Source organism: Lissotriton helveticus, chromosome 4_1, assembly GCF_964261635.1.
Source record: "Lissotriton helveticus chromosome 4_1, aLisHel1.1, whole genome shotgun sequence".
Lineage (NCBI taxonomy): Eukaryota > Metazoa > Chordata > Amphibia > Caudata > Salamandridae > Lissotriton > Lissotriton helveticus.
In genome coordinates this window covers 215,911,096-215,934,375 of record NC_136063.1, presented here as the reverse complement: position 1 = coordinate 215,934,375, position 23,280 = coordinate 215,911,096, and positions in this window count along the sequence as shown.

Genomic DNA, 23,280 nt, shown 5'->3' with positions numbered 1-23,280 from the left:
CAGGGTGATTGCTAAAGTATATGAGTAGTGCTTAGCTAATTTTAGAACTGAACGACTAGTTCTTGTGTGATTGGATGGGTGGGTTTGTAGTACCTGCACCACATGTTTTACATTATATGTAGAAGTTCAGTCATGCCTGACTCATGGTAGTAGTCAGACATTGAAACTTGACAGAATACGTTTTCTGTTTTAGGCATAAACATCACTTACTATGGCCTACTTGCAGTCTACGCTTGCAGAGATTTATATATAATAGAATATTGGTTAATACAGATTGGAACATGTTGTTAACTTTATATTTCTCTACCAGTTTGATTAGAGAGACAGAGCTCACAGTGCCAGGCATGATCAAAAATGAAATGCTGTCTCCTCCATGTCAGGCTTATGAGTGTCAGCATCTCTCTGAAGATCTCAATGAGTGTGCAAGTGCCTTTTAGGAGTGAGGTGACACATGTAAAGTAGCTATAGGCACTAGACTACCTCTGTTTCAGACCACATGCACTGTAAATAAGTGTAGAAGAGCCAGCACGGATGACTTTTTGCTTATTATACAGTGCAGCGGGATATGAAGCTTTGTGTTTTAGTACTCTCACGACGCCTGCTTAGAAAAGAGATGTGTGGGACTGAAAGGTGAAGTAGCTCTATCAATATTTGCCAATGGCCTTGATAGACCGTTGAGTATTCAAGTAAGGATTATCAGCTGCACCACAGATCTCAGACTACATGTACAAGTACAGAAACGGCTGAGACATGGCAGCAGTCAGACAATCAAATTTAACAGGATATGCTTTCAGTTTCAAGCACACATATTAATATCAATGGCCTACTTGCAATGTACCTTTGCAGAGAATTATATGGACTAAGATACTGGTTAATAAACGTAACATGTTTTGAACCTCACATTTGTTGACCAGTTTGATTAGTAAGACAGAGCTAACAGTGCCAGGGGTAACCCAAAATGAAAGGCTGACTTCTGTCATGCCAGTCTTATTAGTGTCAGCATCTCTGCAGAGATCTCAATGACTGTGTGTCAGTGCCTTTTAGGAGTGACATGAGACATTTAAAGTAGCCTATAAACACTAGACTACCTCTGTTTCAAACCACATGCTCTGTAAATGTGTTTAGGAGAACCTGCATGTGTCACTTTCTGCTTATTATACAGGAGAGCCAGGTATGAAGATGTGTGTTCAAGTGCTTCCATGAGGTCTGCCTAGCTAACAGGTTTGTGCTCCTGGGACTGAATGCTGAAGTAATTCTGACAATATTTGTCCAGGGGAATGGTAAACTGTATAGTTTTTAAGTTAGGGTCATGAGCTGCAGCACAAGTGTCAGACTACACGTAGAAGTAAAAGCATACCTGCGACATGGAGGCAGTCATACATTGAAACTTGACAGAATATGCTTTCAGTTTCAAGCATAGACATCGCTTTCTATGGCTTTCACCCAGTGTATCTTTGTGGAGAAATATATGGACTAGGTTAGAGGTTTTTATGCTTGGCAACATGTTTTAAACCTCACATTTCTCTACCAGTTTCATTAGAGATGGTACTGAGAGTAATAGACCTGACCCAAATTGAAATGTCATCTCCTCTCGTCCCACTCCTATTAGTGTCAGCATTTTTATAGATACCTCAATGACTGTGTCAGTGCTTTTTAGGGGTGAGGTGACACATATAAAGTAGTCTCTAGTTTTTTTTTTTTTTTACTGTTCTCAGATTTCATATAACTTCACCATACATGGTGGTTTTAACGTGGCATCATCGTTAAACAGTGGGGAAAAAACAACCAAATAGATTGTATAAATAAAAGAAAGTGCATAGTACCTCATTATAAATATGTGTAACTATGCTTTATACTCACTACAATTTCCTAATCACTGGTTTCATCTATATTAACTCCTACTTATTATGAATAGATTTTAAAACATTAACTATTACTATTATACCTGCTAAAGTACTGAAACAAATATATATTCTACTTGCTTTTCAAAGTTAATCTTCAAAAATGTTTGTCCATTAGGAAAAATAATAATGAAAACAATAATTAGGAATACTGGTAGAATCCAATACATTCTGTTTTTTAATGTCATCACCCCCAATAGGTTGAATGATGATCTTAAAACTTTGGCTGCAGAAATTACATATAGGAATTAGCTAGCGTGAGAAGGCAATCTAGCTTTGAATTTCAGGTTGGTATCATTGCAATGTGTCCATCCACTGTTATAGTTTAAAAACTCAATATAGTGTCCAGATGTTATTGTAAAACCTTCATGAAAAATAATAGTCAGTGTTGTATAAGGTCTTGCTGAAACCGATATTTGATCTTCTTTGAAGTTTGTAATTTCTGTTTGAAATTTGTTCCCTCTGATCTACAACATTTCCAAATCTTTGTATGTGCAATGTTGGCAACATGTCTGATCTACAATGTGAACATGTCATATTTTGATTTGCTGTTTTAATCAATTTGTTAAAAGGCCCTGTTTTGCAGTCTGGTATCGTTATATATGGGAATCGTCCTGCATGTATTTCACGGATAGAAGTAAATGTACGATCTTCACACTTATGGCCCCATTTGTAACTTAGTCCAATTAAGTTATCAACATTTATTCCTTCACCTTCTTATACTAAAAGTATGGCCGTTATAAATTCTTGTCCATCTTGTTTTATGCTAATAGTAAATGACACTGATCTGCTACATATTTCCAAACGATGTTGAATGCAAGAAGCAGTATGCATCTACAACTGTTGAAGTAAATGATGTAGTGCAGATCAAGAATTATTTTCACGGTTTTCCGTAAGAAGACGTGGTAAATGAAAGATTACATTCAGAACTACATTAGCATAACAGCTAAAAACTGAATAGTTTTCTAACTGCTTTCCTACAATATCACCATCTGTTTCCACTTTTTTTTCTTTACGCCTTCAACTTTCTCTTCAATGCTATTCTTATCTTAAACTTCAGTTGAATGTTTCATATATTTCCCTTTTGGATGTGGTACACATCCCTCTTACATTGGGCATTCACCTAAATGAGGAGCATAAAGTCGTCTTAAGCAATTGCTCTCTCTTATGTAATTGCAACCGCACTTACCTTTTTCTCATAAAATTCTAACAAATACAAACCGTACAATTTTCTTTTTCAAGAAAATACAACGTATGCCATTCCCTCTTTGAACAGAGTACTTCCAATATTTACAAAACTCTGTCTATAATTAAACCTTGAGATTTGTGAATAATTACTGCAGAGACATAGGAAAATGTTGTCTTCTAACATGTAAGTCCTTTAAAGGGCAAAAAACCTACAACACAACACCCAATCTGTCTTACTTCATTAATCTGGTCAAAATATACAATAAAAAATTCTATTCCATCTCTATTTTGAAAATTCACAAAATCAACAACTTTTCCCATTGATCCATTTACTAATCCTTCCTCTACTTTCAAATTACAATCCAGTTGGTGCTATTATGAGACAGGATACATGTGATTATGTAGCCCTGTGTAGATAACCTGTCAGAACTTTAACTAAGAAACTTTTTCCTGTGTCAGCGTGACCACAAATGTATAATAAAATAGGTTGAAATGATGGACATAGATATTCTTTTTCTTCATGGAGCCAACCATGTTCCACTTGTTGTTTCACTTGCATATATATTTCTTTTTGTTCAATATTTAGTTGTTCTTCTAACTATTCAAATGCAATAGTATCCTGTTGTGCTCGTTGTATTGTAGTTTCTACCATATTCATGGCCATTGATGCTTCATTGTCAATAATTGGCTGCCCAGGTGGATCTTGACTCAATGGGCCAGAACTTTGACTGCTTTGTGAAATTTCTCAAGCTATTTCTACTGCAATAGTTCATTCTTGTTCAAACTCATCAATTATATTTTTTAAATAAGTAGGAAATACTGTACACTGAGTCATATCTATTTTTGCATTAAAAGTATCTTCATAGAAGTCAAAACCTCCAAGGCTTAAACAGTTGCAGAAGGGCTAAATAGATAAACTCTCCCTTATCTGGAGTTTCGGAACTGAGTTTCCTGTGGTTAATAATGTTTCACTAAACATCCATCACATCCAAGTACTGCATATTTTTCTCATTTTGATATTGTCTGTAACATTGTTTTTAAATCTATAGTGCTGAAGATGTGGATTCCTTTTAGGATTGTAAGTATCCAATATTTTAGTTTGACAATACGTGTGCTTTCTGGCTCATACTCTGCTAAGTATTGGATTTCTGGAAAAGATTTCTCTCTGATCCGTGTAGAGGCTAGGCCTAGACGTATCCAAATGATCCTCTTGTCTTTGAATGCAAGCTGGCTAAGCTCGAGCGATGCGAACATTCATAAGATCTTATCTCTCTAGGGGAAAGCATCTTCAAGCTAAAGCAGTACAATTCTTTGCTGCAACTCTTTCTTTTTTGCAGAGATTTCTTCCCACATTTCTTTTATCTCTGACTTCTCAGATTTTGTATTATACGATGTGATGTAACGAGCAATAGCAATTGAGTTGTCCACAACAAACTGAATATCCATTTTGCATTCCACGTTTTAAAAATAACTGGATTAAAGTCATTAATATAATTTGATGCTTCCGCTCTTCCTAAATTGTATGTATTCTTGGGAGATTTTCGAGTTATTGTATGCCTTACCTCTGACAAAAAGCTGTTTACTCTCCCTTTACAAATTATAGGTTATGGGAATCCAAAAAGACATTTTGAAGAAAAAGTTTCCTTTACATTTGTTTTCCAATCTGAAGTATTTTCCACATCTATGACTTTGAAACCGTAAACGTTGTTGTCTCAAGGAGTTTTCTCCTCCTTCTCTTGGGAAGGGGCATGTAACATACTGTTCGAGGAAAGACAAAACAGCCTCATCACTATGTGTTCCAAATTTTGGTGCATCCTTTATCCATAATAGCATGTGTATGTGAGGAGCATCTCTGGCCTGGTACTCTTTTCGCCAAAACAAATCAGTTAGCATTCCAAGAGGTGGAATGATTTTATTGCAGATAATTGACATCATTGCTTTAAACTTATGGTTAAAATATCTGCAGATATTTGCGAGATCCAAGGAACAGAGTTCTCCAGGTGTCTTCACTTCAATGTTTCTTATATTTGAATTTGCTTCTTGTAAAAATTCAGGTAAATCATCCCACTCATATTCAGCACAACTGAGGGGCCTATTATCATGGTGGGCGGATCGCCACGGCCCGACCGGCAGTGGCGATCTGCCCGCCAAAACTCCCCGTTGTACGGCCATTTACCCCCAACACATTAGCATGGGGGGTTACCTCTGCCGCTTTCCCACCGACAGGCATCGTCACGATTACCTGCCAGGCGGAAAAGGCCCATAATATGGCACGGTGCCTTGCAGGTACCGCCATCCATATTATGATGTGTGCGGTGTGCATGCATTTCCATGGCGGAGACTCCGCCATGGAAAGGCATGCAGAGTTTACTTTGGGGGTCTGTTGTGGGCCCCCGGAGGAGGGGGGACTGCACTTGGGATGGGTACCCCCTACATTGGCATTCACAAGGTGGCAGGCACCACGTGGTGCCTGTCATGTTGTGCATGCCAATGCACAAAAGGCATTTTTAACATTGTGGCGGGTGTTGCTAACAGCACCGCCCGCCACAATGTTAAATATGCATGATGCAACCGCCAGGGTGGCAGTCGCATCCCAATGGACACAGTGGGACACCGCACCTCTGGCGGTCGGTCCCGTTTACCGTTACTGTGCCCCTAAGTATTAGAAACCAAGTAGGTGTACCTTGGTTTCTTAACATGCATTTAAGTTCACCATGACGGTGATGCCAATATTCATTGGTACCACGCTGGCACGCCATCAAATTGATTATGTGATTTTCCAAATTTTCATCCCTTTGTTCAACTTTCTCCATGAACACTTTTGCTGAAACAATTTGAGGGTGAAGATGAATTATACCGAGGAGGAGACCACCATGATAATCAAGTTCATAGGCATGTTATGTTGATATGCATTTATCGAGCGCAGTGGTGACCCAAAGGTGTCCTGGCGCTTAGCTCATAACAGTCGGAGTAGCAGGATAATATGAAAACCTCAGTCAGCGACTACCCAAGTTTTCAGCGCCTTTCTAAATGACAGCAGGTTGAGGGAGGCTCAGATATGGAACAGAAGTTCGTTCCATGCCCTAGAGGTTCAGGTAATGAAACTACTGCCTCACGAGTTGGCTCTTTTGAAGGTAGACTCTATCACTGTCTTTGCTTCAAAGGGGTGGAGAGTTCTGTTTGAATTGTACCACCTAGAACACTGTTTAAGATGATCTGGTCCTCGATCATGCAGAGCCTTGAAGGCGATACTAAGCAAATGAAATCTGATCTGTTGCCTTATTGGCAGCCAGTGAACCTTTCTGATTTCTTTTTTTATAGATGTAAATGTAGGGGTACCTGGTAGCAGCATGGCTGCTGCATTTTGAAACAATTACAATTTATTTATGTGGTGCTGTTGGATGTTCAGGTGTAAACCGTTGAAGTGTTCAACCCCTTGTTTAGCCACCTCCCCCACCTATACAGGCAGCCACACCCCCTTTCCAGGCAACTCCCCCTCTTGTACAGGCAGATGCACCCACTGTCCAGGCACCTTCCCTACCTGTACAGGCACCCCCCATCCAGGCATCTCCCCACAAGCAAATGCAGCACACCCACTCGCACCTCACCTCCAACAAAGTAATCACACTTACAGCGATCCTCACCACCACAATTGCAAAGAGGCAAGTGAGATCCCCGATGATCACTGTAAAATATGTTACCCACAAAATATGTCAATATGTGATGATGGTTATTTTTGGTTACCCTGGTGGTAGGCCATAGATGTGACAATGCTTGAGTGAGACATATACATTTGTAGTACCTCATACAGAATTGGCAAGAGACTTGGAGGTGGTTGGGCACAATAAATAAAACAGGAAGCGTCAGGGGAACCAGCCAATATACAAAGGGGCAAACAAATTGTCCACAGTCCAAACATGGTCAAGTCACTGCTCATCCTCGTCATTCTCCTATTCCACGATGTGGAGATCCTCCGCCTATGTGGCCTCCTCCTAGCTGCCTGGTGTGGGGCCAGACATGCCACTGGATTAGGAAACAGTATGGGTCGACATACAGGGTGGCAAATGGAGGGTGTTTTGGGACGGATGCTGTGCCAAGGCAGACAACATGGCTGCACCCAAGGAAATTATGGTAGCTTTGAGGGGGTGTACTGTCGAGACCAGGGCCCACCCTGGTCTGGAAGACGCTCAGCGTTGTGACCCTCCGGTTTTAGAAATTTAAACAATTTAATGCAATAATCATCAAAACTCTGTGTGTAGAATAATATAGCAAAAAGGAATATATAACAATGTACTCAATTGTTGTCATTTAGTGTATTTAAAACAGTATTTGTTTGGAAACAAAGTTCATCATAAATAAACAATGAATCAACAGATACATTTCAATAATGAAACAATGTATGTTTGTATCTTAATTCAATGATGTAAATAAAGACAACCCAATGCATTTCGGGTCTACATTCGACCCTTCTTCAGAGGTATAACAGAATTAACATATAATCATGATGATAACCAGTTTCTTGTTCCAATAACAACTGTTCAATGGAGATTTGGTATGATCCCGCTGGCTCTGTAAAAATATATACATAAAGAGTTCTCACTTTCCGTGCTGTGTTTAACACATGCAATATAGGGTTTGCACATGCGGGACTCTTTATATCAGTGCTAGTTAAAGGGGAACCGCCCAGAAAACCCAAAAGGTGAAAAAGAATACATGGAATGAAAGGGAAGTTATCATGACTCACGTGCTGCTGAAATTGCGTTATTAATCTAAAAGTGGAGAATATAAACAGAATGAGTCACCGTGTGATTCACTTTACTCAATGAAGCTACACGTGCTTTCTCTGGAAATCTTACCAGTATCTGTTTATATTCTCCACTTTTAGATTAATAACGCAATTTCAGCAGTACGTGAGTCCTGATAACTTCCCTTTCATTCAATGTATTCTTTTTCACCTTTTGGGTTTTCTGGGCGGTTCCCCTTTAACTAGCACTGATACAAAGAGTCCTGCATGTGCAACCCCTATGTTGCATGTGTTAAACACAGCATGGAAAGTGAGAACTCTTTATGTATATATTTTTACAGAGCCAGCGGGATCATACCAAATCTCCATTGAACAGTTGTTATTGGAACAAGTAACTGGTTATCATCATGATTATATGTTAATTATGTTATACCCCTGAAGAAGGGTCGAATCTAGACCCAAAATGCATTGGGTTGTCTTTATTTACATTATTGAATTAAGATACAAACACACATTGTTTCATTATTGAAATGTATCTGTTGATTCATTTTTTATTTATGATGAACTTTGTTTTCAAACAACTACTGTTTTAAATACACTAAATGACAACAATTGAGTACATTGTTATATATTCCTTTTTGCTATATTATTCTATACACAGAGTTTTGATGATTATTACATTAAATTGTTTAAATTTCTAAGACCGGAGGGTCACAACGCTGAGCGTCTTCCAGACCAGGGTGTGCCCTGGTCTCGACAGTACATTTTCTACACAGGGGGTTGGGTATTTCCCTATTCAGACTGCTCGCTCTATCATAGTTTGCACTAGTGCATAGGTTTATCTTTAATTAAGGGTCAAGGTTAGGAGTGCAGCTCTACACTCACAGTGCATTTTCAGCTTTGAGGGGGGCCATGTCTCTTGCATGTTCCTCTTGGAACCTAAATAGTTAATCACAGATCTGCGGTAGGATCTGCGAGGAAACATTTTTCTTACCATCACATGCCATAATCACTTATTGGGATGCAACCACAGGACTGACAATACAGGGAGGGGATTGGATCTCACATGTTAGCTGTTAGGGGCAGAGCTTTCCCTCTGTTCATCCAGAAAGTAACTTGGAGAGGGACTAATGGCAGGGGGTGCAGCTGGAGGCCCAAAGGAATGAGGGCCTCATGAGGTAGGGAGGGGTTATTGACAGACCTAGGTGGTGATTGGGCCTTCTTTGAGGACATCTCAGCTATGTGTCAGGGGGAGCGTCAAATTACACACCTGACTGAAGGTGTCCTGATCGGTACCCCTAATAGTGTCTTCAACCTCCAATCGGCCTGTTGTAATTGTTGCAGACCCTGCCTGCTGATATTTTGGGTCCCTCCCCCTTGTCCTCTTTACTGGAAGAAAGAGGCTGTGGCCACCGACGCCCTAGGGATGTCCCGCTCTGCCCCATGTCCTGTTCCTGGTGTTCTAGGCTAGCTGGGTCCACTGACATAGATTGCAAAACATTATGTAGTTGGAGTACAAGTCATAGCAAAGCATGTAACTACATGATGCAAGTGCAGACTTTGTTTTTCTTTGGTCCCACCTCCTTTCACCTGAGGCCCTGTTACAAGTCCTGATCGCCCTGGTGCTCTCCCGCCTGGACTTTTCCAACTCTCTGTACCATGGCCTGCCCAAATATCTTCTCCACAGGCTGCAAGTTGTACAGAACCAGGTGGCCAGACTGGCTTACAAAATCCCGAAGTGGCAGTCAGCAAAACCTCTTCTCTGCAAACTCCACTGGTTGCCGGTCGAACAGAGAGCCGCATTCAAGATCGGCTGCCTGACCTTCAAAGCTGTAAATGGTACCTCTCCCGCGTTTCTCAGATCCCTAGTGATCCCTTACCGTCCGGCACGTACCTTACGGTCTTCTCATCGCCAACTTTTGACTGTCCCTTCAATCATACTCAAAAAATATGGCGGCTGCAGATTTGCTCATTTGGCCTCCAAATTCTGGAACCAGCTGCCGTTACTGCTCAAATCCTCTTTGGGATTTCAGAAAACTCCTAAAAACTAATCTTTTTACACAGTCTGGCTAGCTCCCCTCTCCCACATTCTTCAGCACCCATCAAGTGCCAGGAAACCTACGGTGACAGAGCGCTATACAAATCCCCCTTAAGATAAGATAAGATAAGACTAACCAATTAGAGGTGATATCCTGAATTCACTCACACATTAACAGCTTTCACAATTTTGGAAAGTATGCACTTCTGTGCAGACCAACCTTCAACTCCAGCATTACTGCAATCAGTGTTTGCTCACTTTGCCACTGGATTCAAGATAGCCTGGCTGATGAGGGTTATGAACCCGAAACCGGTCCCAGGATGCTTGTTTCCGGTCCAGGGAAGATAAGGCTTGGCAGTTCGGGCTGGACTGTTCCCATGAGGCACAGGGTCAGACTGATTTGCATTTGGCCATGTCTGAACTGGGGTGGTGGAGTGAGCTAAAGAATGATGATGGATTAAACCCGGATCAGTTGACTGGGGGTGAGTGTTTCATTTGCTCAAACGCTCCGTCCATCATCCCCTTTGCCATCGCTTTGTTCTCCTTAAGTTGGCAGGGTATGCCCCGACATGGGTCCCTTGCTCACTTTGCCACTGGATTCAAGATAGCCTGGCTGATGAGGGTTATGAACCCGAAACCGGTCTCAGGATGCCTGTTTCTGGTCCAGTGAAGACATGGCTTGGCAGTTCGGGCTGGACTGTTCCCATGAGGCACAGGGTCAGACTGATTTGCATATGGCCATGTCTGAACTGGGGTGGTGGAGTGAGCTAAAGAATGATGATGGATTAAACCCGGATCAGTTGACTGGGGGTGAGTGTTTGATTTGCTCAAACGCTCCGTCCATCATCCCCTTTGGTATAGCTTTGTTCGCCCTGATTAGGCAGGTTATGCCCAGACGAGGGTCACTTGCTCAATTTTCCACTGGATTCAAGATAGCCTGGCTGATGAGGGTTATGAACCCGAAACCGGTCCCAGGATGCTTGTTTCTGGTCCAGTGAAGACATGGCTTGGCAGTTCGGGCTGGACTGTTCCCATGAGGCACAGGGTCAAACTGGTTTGCATATGGCCATGTCTGAACTGGGGTGGTGGAGTGAGCTAAAGAATGATGATGGATTAAACCCAGATCAGTTGACTGTGGGTGAGTGTTTGATTTGCTCAAACGCTCCATCCATCATCCCCTTTGGTATCGCTTTGTTCGCCCCAAGTTGGCAGGGTGTGCCCAGACGTCGGTCCCTTGCTCACTTTGCCACTGGATTCAAGATAGCCTGGCTGATGAGGGTTATGAACCCGAAACCGGTTCCAGGATGCTTGTTTCCGGTCCAGGGAAGATATGGCTTGGCAGTGCGGGCTGGACTGTTCCCATGAGGCACAGGGTCAGACTGATTTGCATATGGCCATGTCTAAACTGGGGTGGTGAAGTGAGCTAAAAAAGGATGATGGATTAAACCCAGATCAGTTGACTGGGGGTGAGTGTGTGATGTGCTCAAACACTCCATCCATCATCCCCTTTGGTATCGCTTTGTTCGCCCTAAGTTGGAAGGGTATGCCCAGACGTGGGTCCCTTGCTCACTTTGCCACTGGATTCAAGATAGCCTGGCTGATGAGGGTTATGAACTTGAAACCGGTCCCAGGATGCTTGTTTCTGATCCAGGGAAGACATGGCTTGGCAGTTCGGGCTGGACTGTTCCCATGAGGCGCATGGTCAGACTGATTTGCATATGGCCGTGTCTGAACTGGTGTGGTGGAGTGAGCTAAAGAATGATGATGGATTAAACCCAGATCAGTTGACTGGGGGTGAGTGTTTGATTTGCTCAAATGCTCCGTCCATCATCCCCTTTGGTATCAATCAGTGTTTCCTGAAATTGCAATATAGTCATTTTACAATGTCAGTCTACAAGTTGACATGGGGCACAGTCTGGAAGGATATCTTGATAACTAAGCATGGATCTATCATTATCCTGTCATGTGCAGTCTCAAGAGTCTTACACTTACTATCAAAATGTCATCTGTTGTGTAGCATTGTCAAACACAACATGAATGTTGGTTTGGGCATACATATACAAACAAGGCCTTGGATGTGACCTTTGCTAAGATGTGAATGTAAGTATTTGAATATCCTTTAACAACATCAGACACTCTATATGGCAAGTGCCATATTTAGCATGTGAAGAATGTTTCATTGGTGATGTGTACAGGTTAGCATATGTGCATAGTTAGTACAGATACCTAGACATTACAAATGACATAGGAGCCATGGTTTGGACGATGTGTGTATTTCGTCCCCCTTAGAAAGTTTGCCATCATTTTGAGTGAGACAAATATCACAAAGTCAGCCTTTACTTATTGGCACATAATATATTTTTAACCTAAAGAACACAAATAAAAGGCATGCATGATACAGCATCCAACTCCCAAAGGCCTCTTGTTCCCACACTGGAATTTGTCTGGTACATTCCTTCCCAATTGCACAAAGCAGTCATAAGGCCCTTGGTGCACCAGTCATGGTGTTCGCAGTGCATTTATTCATTTAATCGAAACTGTGAGGGTCATTTCTCCAGTTGTGTTCAGAATACTACAAGTCCCATAATGCACTCTGGTTAGTGAAGTCAGTGTGATCCAATGAAGCTTTGTCCTCATAACTACAGCAGCAATCGCTCAGATTATGTGAGCGGTGACATAAGACACAAGATGGTACAACTCTGTCACTATCACACCGTACTACCAGACACACAATGCAGTTCATGCGCTTACCAGGTCTCTGCTGCTCATGCTCCTCTAGCCTAATATGGAGGGTCGGCCAGGCTACCCTCAGGGCTCTACTTTACAGTGACATAAGACGGGGCCTGTGCACATGGGGCTGTGTGGACAGGCCCATTAATTTCTGGGTCTCAATTCAGTCCCAGCATTTCAGGTCCTCCCAGCAGTTGAGGCATGCTTTGGCATGCCGGTGGTACATGGCCACTGCACTGAAGCACTCACCAATGTCAGCCCAGAGTCTGCTATGCGCTGCAGTGCTCAGCTGGTCCTCTGGGCCATGAAACTGAGGGTACTTATCAAGCATCCCCTCAACTAATATGCTCAATTTGTCTTCACCCGAAAGAGGGTGTCTTCTCATCAAGTCCCTCAGCCATGTTGGGGGAAGTTTGGATAAACAAAGCAGCACAATAGCAGAGGATTTTGTTTGGAGGTGAGGATGACTCAGAATGACCATAAAATGGCTACCTGCAACTTCCTGTCATGCACTTCCTGCCTTGTATTTCCTGTTTGTCATTTTCTGTATTAAAATGTTGGGTTCCAGACCATTTTTGGAGTCTCGGGCCTGACTGTAAAGTTTTCGCATCCGGGACAGACTCAACTAACCTAGGCCGGAAAACAAGGTTTTTAATCAGAAATTGAGAAAAAACTGTGAAAAAAGGGTAGGACGTTCCTTTCAGGAAGGGAAGAGGGGTTGGGTACACACTACATCACATCCCAGCACAGTTTGCCCCCTCACATTATGTCACAGGCTGTCCACAATTTGCACTTACATCAAAGTTGACTGTAGTGTTTCACCAAAGTTGGGGAGGTAGTGCTGTTTATCCCTAAACACATAGGGTCTGATTCACAAAGGGCCTCCGCACTAGTGGAGGAGGCCCCTCTGTCATGGGGAATTCTTTGCACTCCGGGGAGAATCTCCATAATGAGAATTCCAAGTGTGGGGGCCCTTTGTGAATCAGGGCCATTCATGTGTTTGTGGAGTTCATCCTTAATCAGTAGAGAGCAGCACTCCCAGCCTCCTTTAATACAGGGGAGTGCAAGCAGCCATTTTATGGTCATTCTTACTCATTCTCCCCTCCAAACAAGATCATCTGCCATTCTGCTGCACTGTTGAACCCATCTGCCCCAACATGACTGAGGAAGATGAAGAGAAGGGACCAACATATTCAGCGATACTGATATTACCATACTAACTGAGAAGTGCGTGATAGTGCTTGATAGATATCCTCTGCAATATGTGGAGCCAGAGGAACAAATCAGTGGTGCAGCACCCAACGAGATCTGGAGTCAATTTGCTGTGTGCTCCAGGACTGTGTGTCTTACCTGCGATGGGCCTAGATGTGCCACAGGAGCGGGGTGTTTGTACAACATTACCAGTTCAGACAGTGGCAGCCACTCCATGTCATATTTCTCGCAAGGTACTTGGTAAGTTAACATGATACTGTGACATATCATCATAGGGGTACATTAGACCTGTGTATGTGATGCATTCTGCATTACACACAATGCAAAATGCCTAGCTATTTTTGAATGGGGCCAGTGGGTTTTAGTCGGATTCATGAGGGAGACAGTTTCTAGTCACACAGCGCTGTTAATTTTCCCAAGTCCACTCATGATGTGCTGATTATGGGACTTGTAATTTGTGTCATTCCATAATGAAACAGGAACACAAGTCCCAGTTTCCACAAAAATTACCAACAGGTCTGTGGTGGCGCCTCACACATGGAACTGCCAAACATGGCAGTTATGAGCATGGACTGTCCAAGTCATTACACAGGTTCACTTGAACCATGGTGTACATATGACAGACATATGGCCACTGTAGGAGACTGGCACAGCACATATTGTGCACCTATGGTGAGACACCGAGTCCATGCAACCCTTAGTGATGGTCTTTAGGTCCTTGAAAACCAGAGCTCTCAAGGGGTAGCTCTGGAGAGCAGCTAAGGCTTATTCAGGATGGTGTAAAGTGGGTGCATTTACCAAATAGTCAGTCAGCAAGCTTTCACACAAGAAAGAGCCACACGAGTTTATAAAAATACTGTAGTATTTATTACACAACACAATACACATCAGAAATACTTCAATAACAGTTAAGTAGCATAGAAAAATACAGGGGCTCTATGGGGGGCCATAATCTAAGAGAGTGATACAAGAGGTAAGTACCAAAAGGAGACTGATACCCAAGGATCAAGAAGCCCTGGGGAAGCAAGGAACCACCAAAGGTGAGTAGCTAGGGACCCCAAATCTCCCAGGTGCAGAGTTGTTACATAGGGTCAAACGTCCATAGGATAACACATGGTAAGTCATGGCTGCTATTTTCTTGTTTCAGGACCCTTCCCAAAGGACCCAGATGCCACCAATTGGATCAAGGGAGGTTGGAGAACCACCCCAAAATAGGATTCCCAGCGAACTAGGATACCTACACCTAGGAGCCCAGCTGCATAGGGGTAAATTGGTGTCGGAACCGCCCGTAGAAGTCAAAAGAGGATCTTGGAAGTCCAGTGAGTAGAGCAACTTGTGGACCAGGTCTGTGCATCCCCAACATGGATTCTGGATGAGAAGTACCTAAAAGCAGAGGGGACATAGTTCAAACCACCCGTAAATGTCCAGGAGGAGCAGGAGTACAATGCCACCCCCTGACAGAGGTATTTGCTGTAGCACAACAGTCTTGATGAAGCAGCCGTGGAGCCCAAGCGATGATGAAGGAGCACAGGAGCCATCCATGAGCTGTCCCACAAAGGATGAAGAATGCAGGAAGGTTAGTGGCCGGCAGGACCACCAATCAGCCGTGGCAACCGCAACAGCTGGTCAAAGAAAAGATGCTTGGATGCAGACCAGTAAGGTCTGTGGGACTAACCCAAAAGCGTAAGTCAGGTCTGTCCCTCAGCATGCAGAGGAGCCAGTAGGAACCATTGGAGCCCCCCCGAGGACCCTCTGGCAACAGGCACAGAGTGTGGCAAGGAAGTCTTAGCAGCGTACAGAAGATGTCAGCTCATGGTGCAAAGGATGCAGGCAGGGCATCGTTCTTGGAGCAGTGCTATGCTGAAAGATGAGGCTTCTTGGCGCTTGAAGATGTTCTGTGAAGAGATTCAACAAGCCTTCTCAATTGCAGACAGACGCGGTGCACAGTGATGCGGTTCAGGACAGCTGGAGAGGGTTTACAGTTGCCCAAGTTAAAGGTAAGAATGTTCAGGCCTCTGTGGAGCCAACATATCTCTGCCTATGTTGCAGAGCTGGGAGATGTCCGTCGGACTGCAGGCTCAGCAAACCGGTCATCAAATGTGGATGCAGGGAAGTAACTCCTTCACTCCAAGGAAAATCTTGCTTGGATTCAGCAGAAACTTGGAAGAGTGTGGAGACGAAGTTGCAGCAGGAATCTACCCACCAAGGGAAGTCTTGTCTTTGGTCCTGGCTCAATCCGGTAGCAGAGTTCGAGTGTCCAACAGCAGAAGTGTCTTCAGATAGGTCTTGATGAATCTTTATGAAGTCCAAGACGAATCTAAGGACCCATCCTCAAAGGAACCCTTAAGTAACCCTGAGAGGGGAAAGGGCATCTTCTGCAGTCACCTACCTATCCGGGAAGGTCAGGGATGCTACTCAGCTCGCCAAGCTAGTCAGATGCTCCCAGGGGCCAAGATTTAACATGGCAGGATCAAGTGGCCAACCGGAGGAGCTCTGGTCACCTCCCTAGGGAGGAGCTGGGGGGGCACTCTCCTGTCCTTTGTGGCCTCTTCTAAATTAGAGTGAGTGGACCGAGCAACTGATGCTGAGGAAAGTGAGGATGAAACCCTGTGTACCAACTCAGAGCAAGTGAAAGTGGGTCTACTGTTATGACACCCTCCAGAACCATCTGTACCCCCTCTACAAGTAAAGGGTTGTCCCCAGATTTCTCTTCAGACTCCTCATGGCCATGTCCAGTGATGGAGCCAGCAGTACTAAGTACCTCTTGCTCTTGTCCTATAAGGTCACCCACCTCACCAAGGTCGTCCTCCCCCAATGGCCTTCAAGATTCTGGAGGCCATCTTGAATGACTAACTTGATGAGAAAAGAGATAGTGGGAATACTCTCTGATTTTAGTCTTCTAGACTTACACAGGGTCATAAGTTCCTGGATACTAAGGGCACTGTACCCAGACACCTGAGTTTGACTAGATTAACCAGTAGTGGACAAGGTACTAGTGCAGTGTAGTGTACCCTACTCCAGTAATCTAAACGTTCGGAATGGTTGGAGAAAGGGCTATGCTAGACCCTTGACACCTTAAACGTATGGTAAAAGTGTTGCCTATTAAGTATGGTATATTCACCAAAGGATGGAGTGGTTTCTTATGGAAACCTTACTTATGACTAAGTGGTAAAAAAGTATTTATCCCAACCGCTCCATCACCAATATACAAGGCTGGTTCAGCATATACTATCCACCTATGGTGAGGCACTGTTAACTGTGTCCAGATAGCCCTTAGGGATAGTGTTTCGGTCCATGAAACCCAGAGCTCTCAGGGTGTAGCTGTGGAGAGGCTTAATCAGGAGGATGTAAAGTGGGTGCATTTACCATATAGTGAGTCAGCAAACTTCAACACAAGAAAGAACCACACAAGAATTTATAAAAATACGGTAGTATTCATTGCACAACAATAGAAACTACCGGGACATATCAAATACACATCAGAAATAATTTAAATAGTAGATAAGTAGAACAGAAAAACACTTGGGGTCCAATGGGCAGGCCATACCATATACTATGAAAGCGGTATAAGAGTTAAGTACCAAAATGAGACTGATACTCAAGGATGGAGAAGCCCAGGGAAAGCAAGGAGCCAAGAAAAATGAGAAGGTATGGACCCCAAAGCCCGCAGGTGCAGAGTGGTTACACTGGGTCAAATATCAATATGATAACACATGATAAGTTGCAGCCGGTATTTTCTTGTTTCAGGACCCTTCCCAAAGGATCCCAAGGACACCAATTGGATCAAGGGAGATTGGAGAGCACCCCACCAGTGGATACTCAGGGTACCAAGATGCCTACACCAGGGAGCCCAGGTGCATAGGGGTAAAGTGGTGTTGGAACTGCCCATACAAGGCAAAGGAGGATCTTGGAAGTCCGATGACTACAGAACTTCGAATACCTGGGTGGTGGGACCCAAATGTGGATTCTGGACAAGAAGTACCTAAAAGCAGAGAGGACAGTTTCCAAACCACCCAGAGGTGTCCAAGAGGAGCAGGAGCACAATGCCACCCTTGGTCAGAGGTACTTGCTGTAGCACAGCGGTCTTAATGAAGCAGCTGTGGAGCCCAGGCAACGATGCAGGAGTACAGGAGCCTTCAATGAGCTGTCCCACAACGGATGAAGAATGCAGGAAAGGCAGGCAGGACCACCAACAAGCCTTGGCAACAGTAACAGTCAGATCAAAGGAAAAGATGCTTGGATGCAGACTAGCAAGGTCTGTGGGACTAACACAACTAGGGTAAGTCAGGGCCGGCCCTCACCATGCAGGAGAGCCAGTAGGAATCATTGGAACCCTCGCGAGGACTCTCTGGCATCACGCACAGGGAGTCACAGGGAAGACTCATCAACCTACAGAAAATGGAGGCCCACGGTACATAGGATGCAGGAAGGACATAGTTTGTGGAGCAGTGCAATGCTGGAGGCTGGGTCTTGTTCGAGCTTGAAAATCTTCTATGAAGAGAGTCAACAAGCTTTGGCAATGACAGACAGACGAGGTACACAGGGAGGTAATTCATGTTGGCTGGTGAGGGATTAAAGTGGCGCAATTTGTAGAGAAGACTGGTCAGGCCACTGGGGATCCAACAAACCACCACCTGTGTTGCAGAGCTGGGAGATGTCCGTGGGGCAACAAGATCAGCAAACTGGTCATTGATGTAGAGGTGCCTGCTGATGCAGGGAAGTGACTCCTTCACTATTAGGGAGATTCCTTATTTTTTGTTGCATGCAGAGTCCTTCCTGACTTGGAGGATGCACGGCCATGGAGTTGCAGAAACTTGGAAGAGCGTGGAGACAAAGTTGCAGCACAAATCTTCCCACCAAGAGAAGTCTTGTCTTTGGTACTGGCTTAATCCAACAGCAAAGTTTCAGAGCCCAACAGCAGAAATGTCTTCGGAAAAGTCTTGATTAATCTAATGAACTCCATGATGAATCTAAGGACCCACCCTCAGGCGAAGCCCTTAAGTAACCTGAAAAGGAGAAAGGACATCTTCTGACGTGACCCAACCATCAGGGGAGGTCTGGGATGCTACTCAGTTTGTCTAGCCAGTCAGATGTTCCCAGGTGCCAAGATTCAACATGGCAGAATAAAGTTTCCACCTGGAGAAACCCTGGACACCTCCTTAGGGAGGAGCTGGACAGGGGGTTGGACACTCTCCTGTCCTTTGTCCAGTTTTGCGCCAGAGCGAGAGGCAAGGGCTCCTGAACTGGGCTAAACTGGTTTATGCAAGGGGGCACAAAATGTGCCCTTCAATGCAGTCTGGTGGTGCTCGGAGGTGGCCCCACCCTACCTAGTTTTAAGGGCGAGGTGGTCACACCTCTCCTTCACAGGAAATCTTTTGTTCAGCTTAACCTGCCTGAATTAAGCTCATCAGCAGGGGGGAAAAACACTGCCTAGAATCTGCAGCAGCATGGGCAGGCAGGCAGACCCTGCAAGGCTACACATTTAGGTATTCGGGGTTCCTCTAAGGAGCCCCCCAGTACATGGCATCATGCAACTAATACCAGGATCCGTTTCGTTGTATGATTCCAATATGTTTGATATCAAACATTACCAGGTTCAGGAAGCCATTATTTAGTTTGACATCTCAACTTGCCAGTGTCCACTACATACCTTGAAATGGTTGCCCAGGCTTACTAAGCCCAGATAATGGTGTCCAGGGTTTGTGTGGGTACCTCTGCTCATGCAAGGGTATCCACACAAATAGAGCCATACACCCTGCCCTTGGATTAAAAGGCCTACTTTAGAGGTGACTTATAGGTTTGTAGTGCCGTGACCGGGATATAAGGAAAACCTTAGAGCTAGAGCGAAAAGTGCATGCACCATTTCACGCAGATTGGGGTAGTAGCTCTGCAGACAGAGGGCCTAATGAACACGGCCCCTAGCGGCACCTTTGCACCACTGGAGCATCACTTTTTTGATACTCCTGTGGTGTAATGTGCAGGAGCATATTTACAAGGCCATGCAAAGCCATTTACTGTGGCTTTTCAAGGCCTTGTAAATATGTGCGCCTTTCACACAGAAAACTGTGTGAAAGTGGCATTCTATGGGTGTTGCCGTGGGTGTTCCACACAACACCCATTTTTGGGAGGAATCGTAAAGCTGGGACTGCATCTCATTTTTACGCCACCTCATGGGTGGAGTTAGGGAGCCACAATGAGGAGAAATATCCTTATTTCTCCTAGTTTTTTTCGTTTCCTATGTGTGCTGCATTCTGAAATCTCACTGAGTACAGAGGTTCCCCCACAACTGGGACACCTCTGCCCCTATTGTCAAATTGTCCAGGGAGGTCTCACAAATGCATTGACATTTTATCTCCTGAGGCAATGGAGTCCTTAGAGACATTGTCCACAATAATCACTGACATATGCAACTTAACGTATTGCATGGCTTATCTTTTGACACGTTTGACAGTTGTTTACAGACATTATGTATGGCTTACAAAGTAGTCTCAGGATGGAATTTGTGGACAGAGTATTAAATGTCCACCTATCATTGTTGACACCAGACTGCAAACTACATCACTGTAACACAACAAGAGTAAAAAAAGAATAAATTAATTGGTCACGCACCTGCATGGTCTGAACTGTTTTTTATAATGGCCCGATTGCCTGGATTCAGACCTAGCTGAGGGTCCAGGGTATTTCGTAAGACACGATTTAATACTATGTTATGCAAGATACAACAGGCTACTGTTATCTTGCATACAACTTAGGGGAGTACAGCAGCATCCCCTCTGTACAATCAAGACATATTAATCGCAACTTTAGGAGGCCAAAAGTGTGCTCTATGATGGCTTGTGTATGTATGTGTAACCTATTGTACTTCAGCTGAGGTACAGTGGTTGCACGTCTGTATGGTGTTCAAAGATGAGGGGAAAGTGCATATATCGAGCATCAATATTTGTATGTGTCCCTCTTGCATCTGTACGGTACATAATGTATGGAATGGTACATGCTGTGTTTGCTTGGGGGATGTATGATGCATGAGGAATAGTGCTGTATAGTGGTTGTGTATATTAAAAAACAATCATACATATCAGACATGTGTTGTGCTTGATACTTACCCAGAGCCCACATGTTGCCAAATTCTTCCGCTGCATCCGCCGTTCAATGTGGAATACATAGCTGTCATGTGCACAGCCTGAGAACACTGCATGCACATCAGTTGAGCTACCACTGGCCTCATAGACACCCTGCACAATGATAGAGTGCCAGCAGTGCCTGTATCTCAAGATATGTGCATTGTGACAAGGTGGCGGAAGAGCCACATTGGTGCAAACAATTTCACTTAGCACATGTGGAAGGCGGGAAAAGAGGTAGACATCCCTAGCTACCCTTTGCCTTCTGGCCAGTTTATGGGTATTCATATGTGGAGATGGGCTCTCCTATTGATGCAGCTCATCACCTAATGCAAGCATAAAGACTGGCATTCCAGAGATGCCCTCAAGGTCACCAGAGACCCTCTGGAATGACCCTATAGCAATCAAATGGAGAGCTGCAAGGATCTTGACATAGGCTGAAATGATGTGGAGCAGCAAGTCACAACGTTAAGATCCTAGTCCCACTCACAAACCACCTCCAAGATGACATCCAGGGAAAACAGTACCTTGCTGTGACATCATGGCTGGGCATCACAAAGAGCTTTATCCTTTGTCTCCTCTTCCTCAAACTGTCCTGTCACAGGGCAAGAGGGAAACCAACAAACCCATTCAGCGACATGTTGAAAGGTCTGAAAGGGTTTGTTTGTAGCAGCTCTGCTCTTTGGTGTGCAGCAGGTGCGGGATTGGCTGTTGGTCTATGTAGTCACCTGGAGCTGGTTAAGGGATGGTAGGCACTGACACAGGTGTGTGGGGATAAAACCAAACTTCCTTCATCACGAGTGCCAAGATTCCACCCTGAGTGTGGAACTCTGCACCAAGTACAAGTATTCTGCACAAGTGTTGACCCAAATAACCTACTCGTAAATGCCCTTTTTTAACATTGAAAATCGTAGACTTAGACTTCTGGTCTAAGTTTACCTTTGTGAATATCAAAAAGTAGTAAACCTAAACAAAAGTGTAAGTTTACCTTTTGTGAATCAGGCCCAGTGTTCATAGGTGTGTGACTTATAGTAATTTGAAGGTGATACTTAAATTACAATTGAATTATAATTATAACTTTATAATTTGTAATGTTTATGTATTTTAAGTTGGCTTTGTATAGAAAGAATACAGTATTTCTATCTATAAATCCCCCTTAAACTTACTTTTTTTCATTGTATGTATGTTAATGTTTTTTATTTTTTAATAAACATGTGTTTCAAATCGTAGTGTCATTATTTGGAGTGTTGTAAAGTGGAGGGTCAAAGAATTTAGTGATGGAGAGTGCGGTTGAGCCTTTTGTTGAAGAGTAGAGTATTGTAGAGTGGAATAAAGTGGACTCGAGTAGAGTTATGCATTTCATGTTGGTTTGGATGGTATTTTAAAAACTCTAAAGCTGCAATACTGTGCCTGGAATGGTAAAAGGCTTTTCTCATTTTACAGCTCGGCATGGATGACACAATACTAATCCTATGCTTAACGACTTTGTTGTAGAAATGGCAAAAGGTGTTGTCCCTCTCTAATTTGTGTATATATCTATTAATGTGAGGCATGCTGTATTCGACTATGGAGGTGAAACTCCACCCACTCTCCGCCCATATTTTTTATTGGCTGGTGTCATTGTATTTGTAAATTCAACCTCCCATAAGGACTGGCCATTTGACTTCCGTTATTACACAGTATATCATTTTTAGCCAATAATCACTATTTTCTTTAATGAGTTTATTCTTCTGCAGGCACCACATGACTTCCTGCAACACGCCATGCATGCTTTCACTTTCCAAGCAATAAGGGCCAATGTCTCCTGCTTCTTTGAAAAGAAACAGGTCTCACATTTACAAGAGTTTCAGCTATTGTAATTGTAAAAGACAATGCCTTTTATTTATGTGTTAATTATCAGATGAGATAAATAAAAGTCATTGTCATTTACAATGCCAATAGCTTAAACTCTTGCAGATGCAAAACCTATTGCATTGCAAATGCTTGTTTAAATAACTTCCTACCCTAATCACTAAAAACCCAACAACCGCTGTTAAATTATAAATGACTGTCGAAATGTTACAAAAATTAAACTACACATTGACAACTATGAACTATACTATAATAAACTAAAAAGACAATTATCATAATTTGAATACAAGTGATACTCTATTAACTCATATTAAATTAAATAAAAATCCATATTAAAAATAAATATATGAAAGTAAACAATATCATATATAACAACATTTTGAAAAAAAGGGTATACCAAAACAAACAATACTCTTACGTTCCATATTCTAGCCCCAATATTTTTAGCATTGACTTGTGTAATTTCGTCTAGTTTAATTCTGCAAATTACCTAAAAAT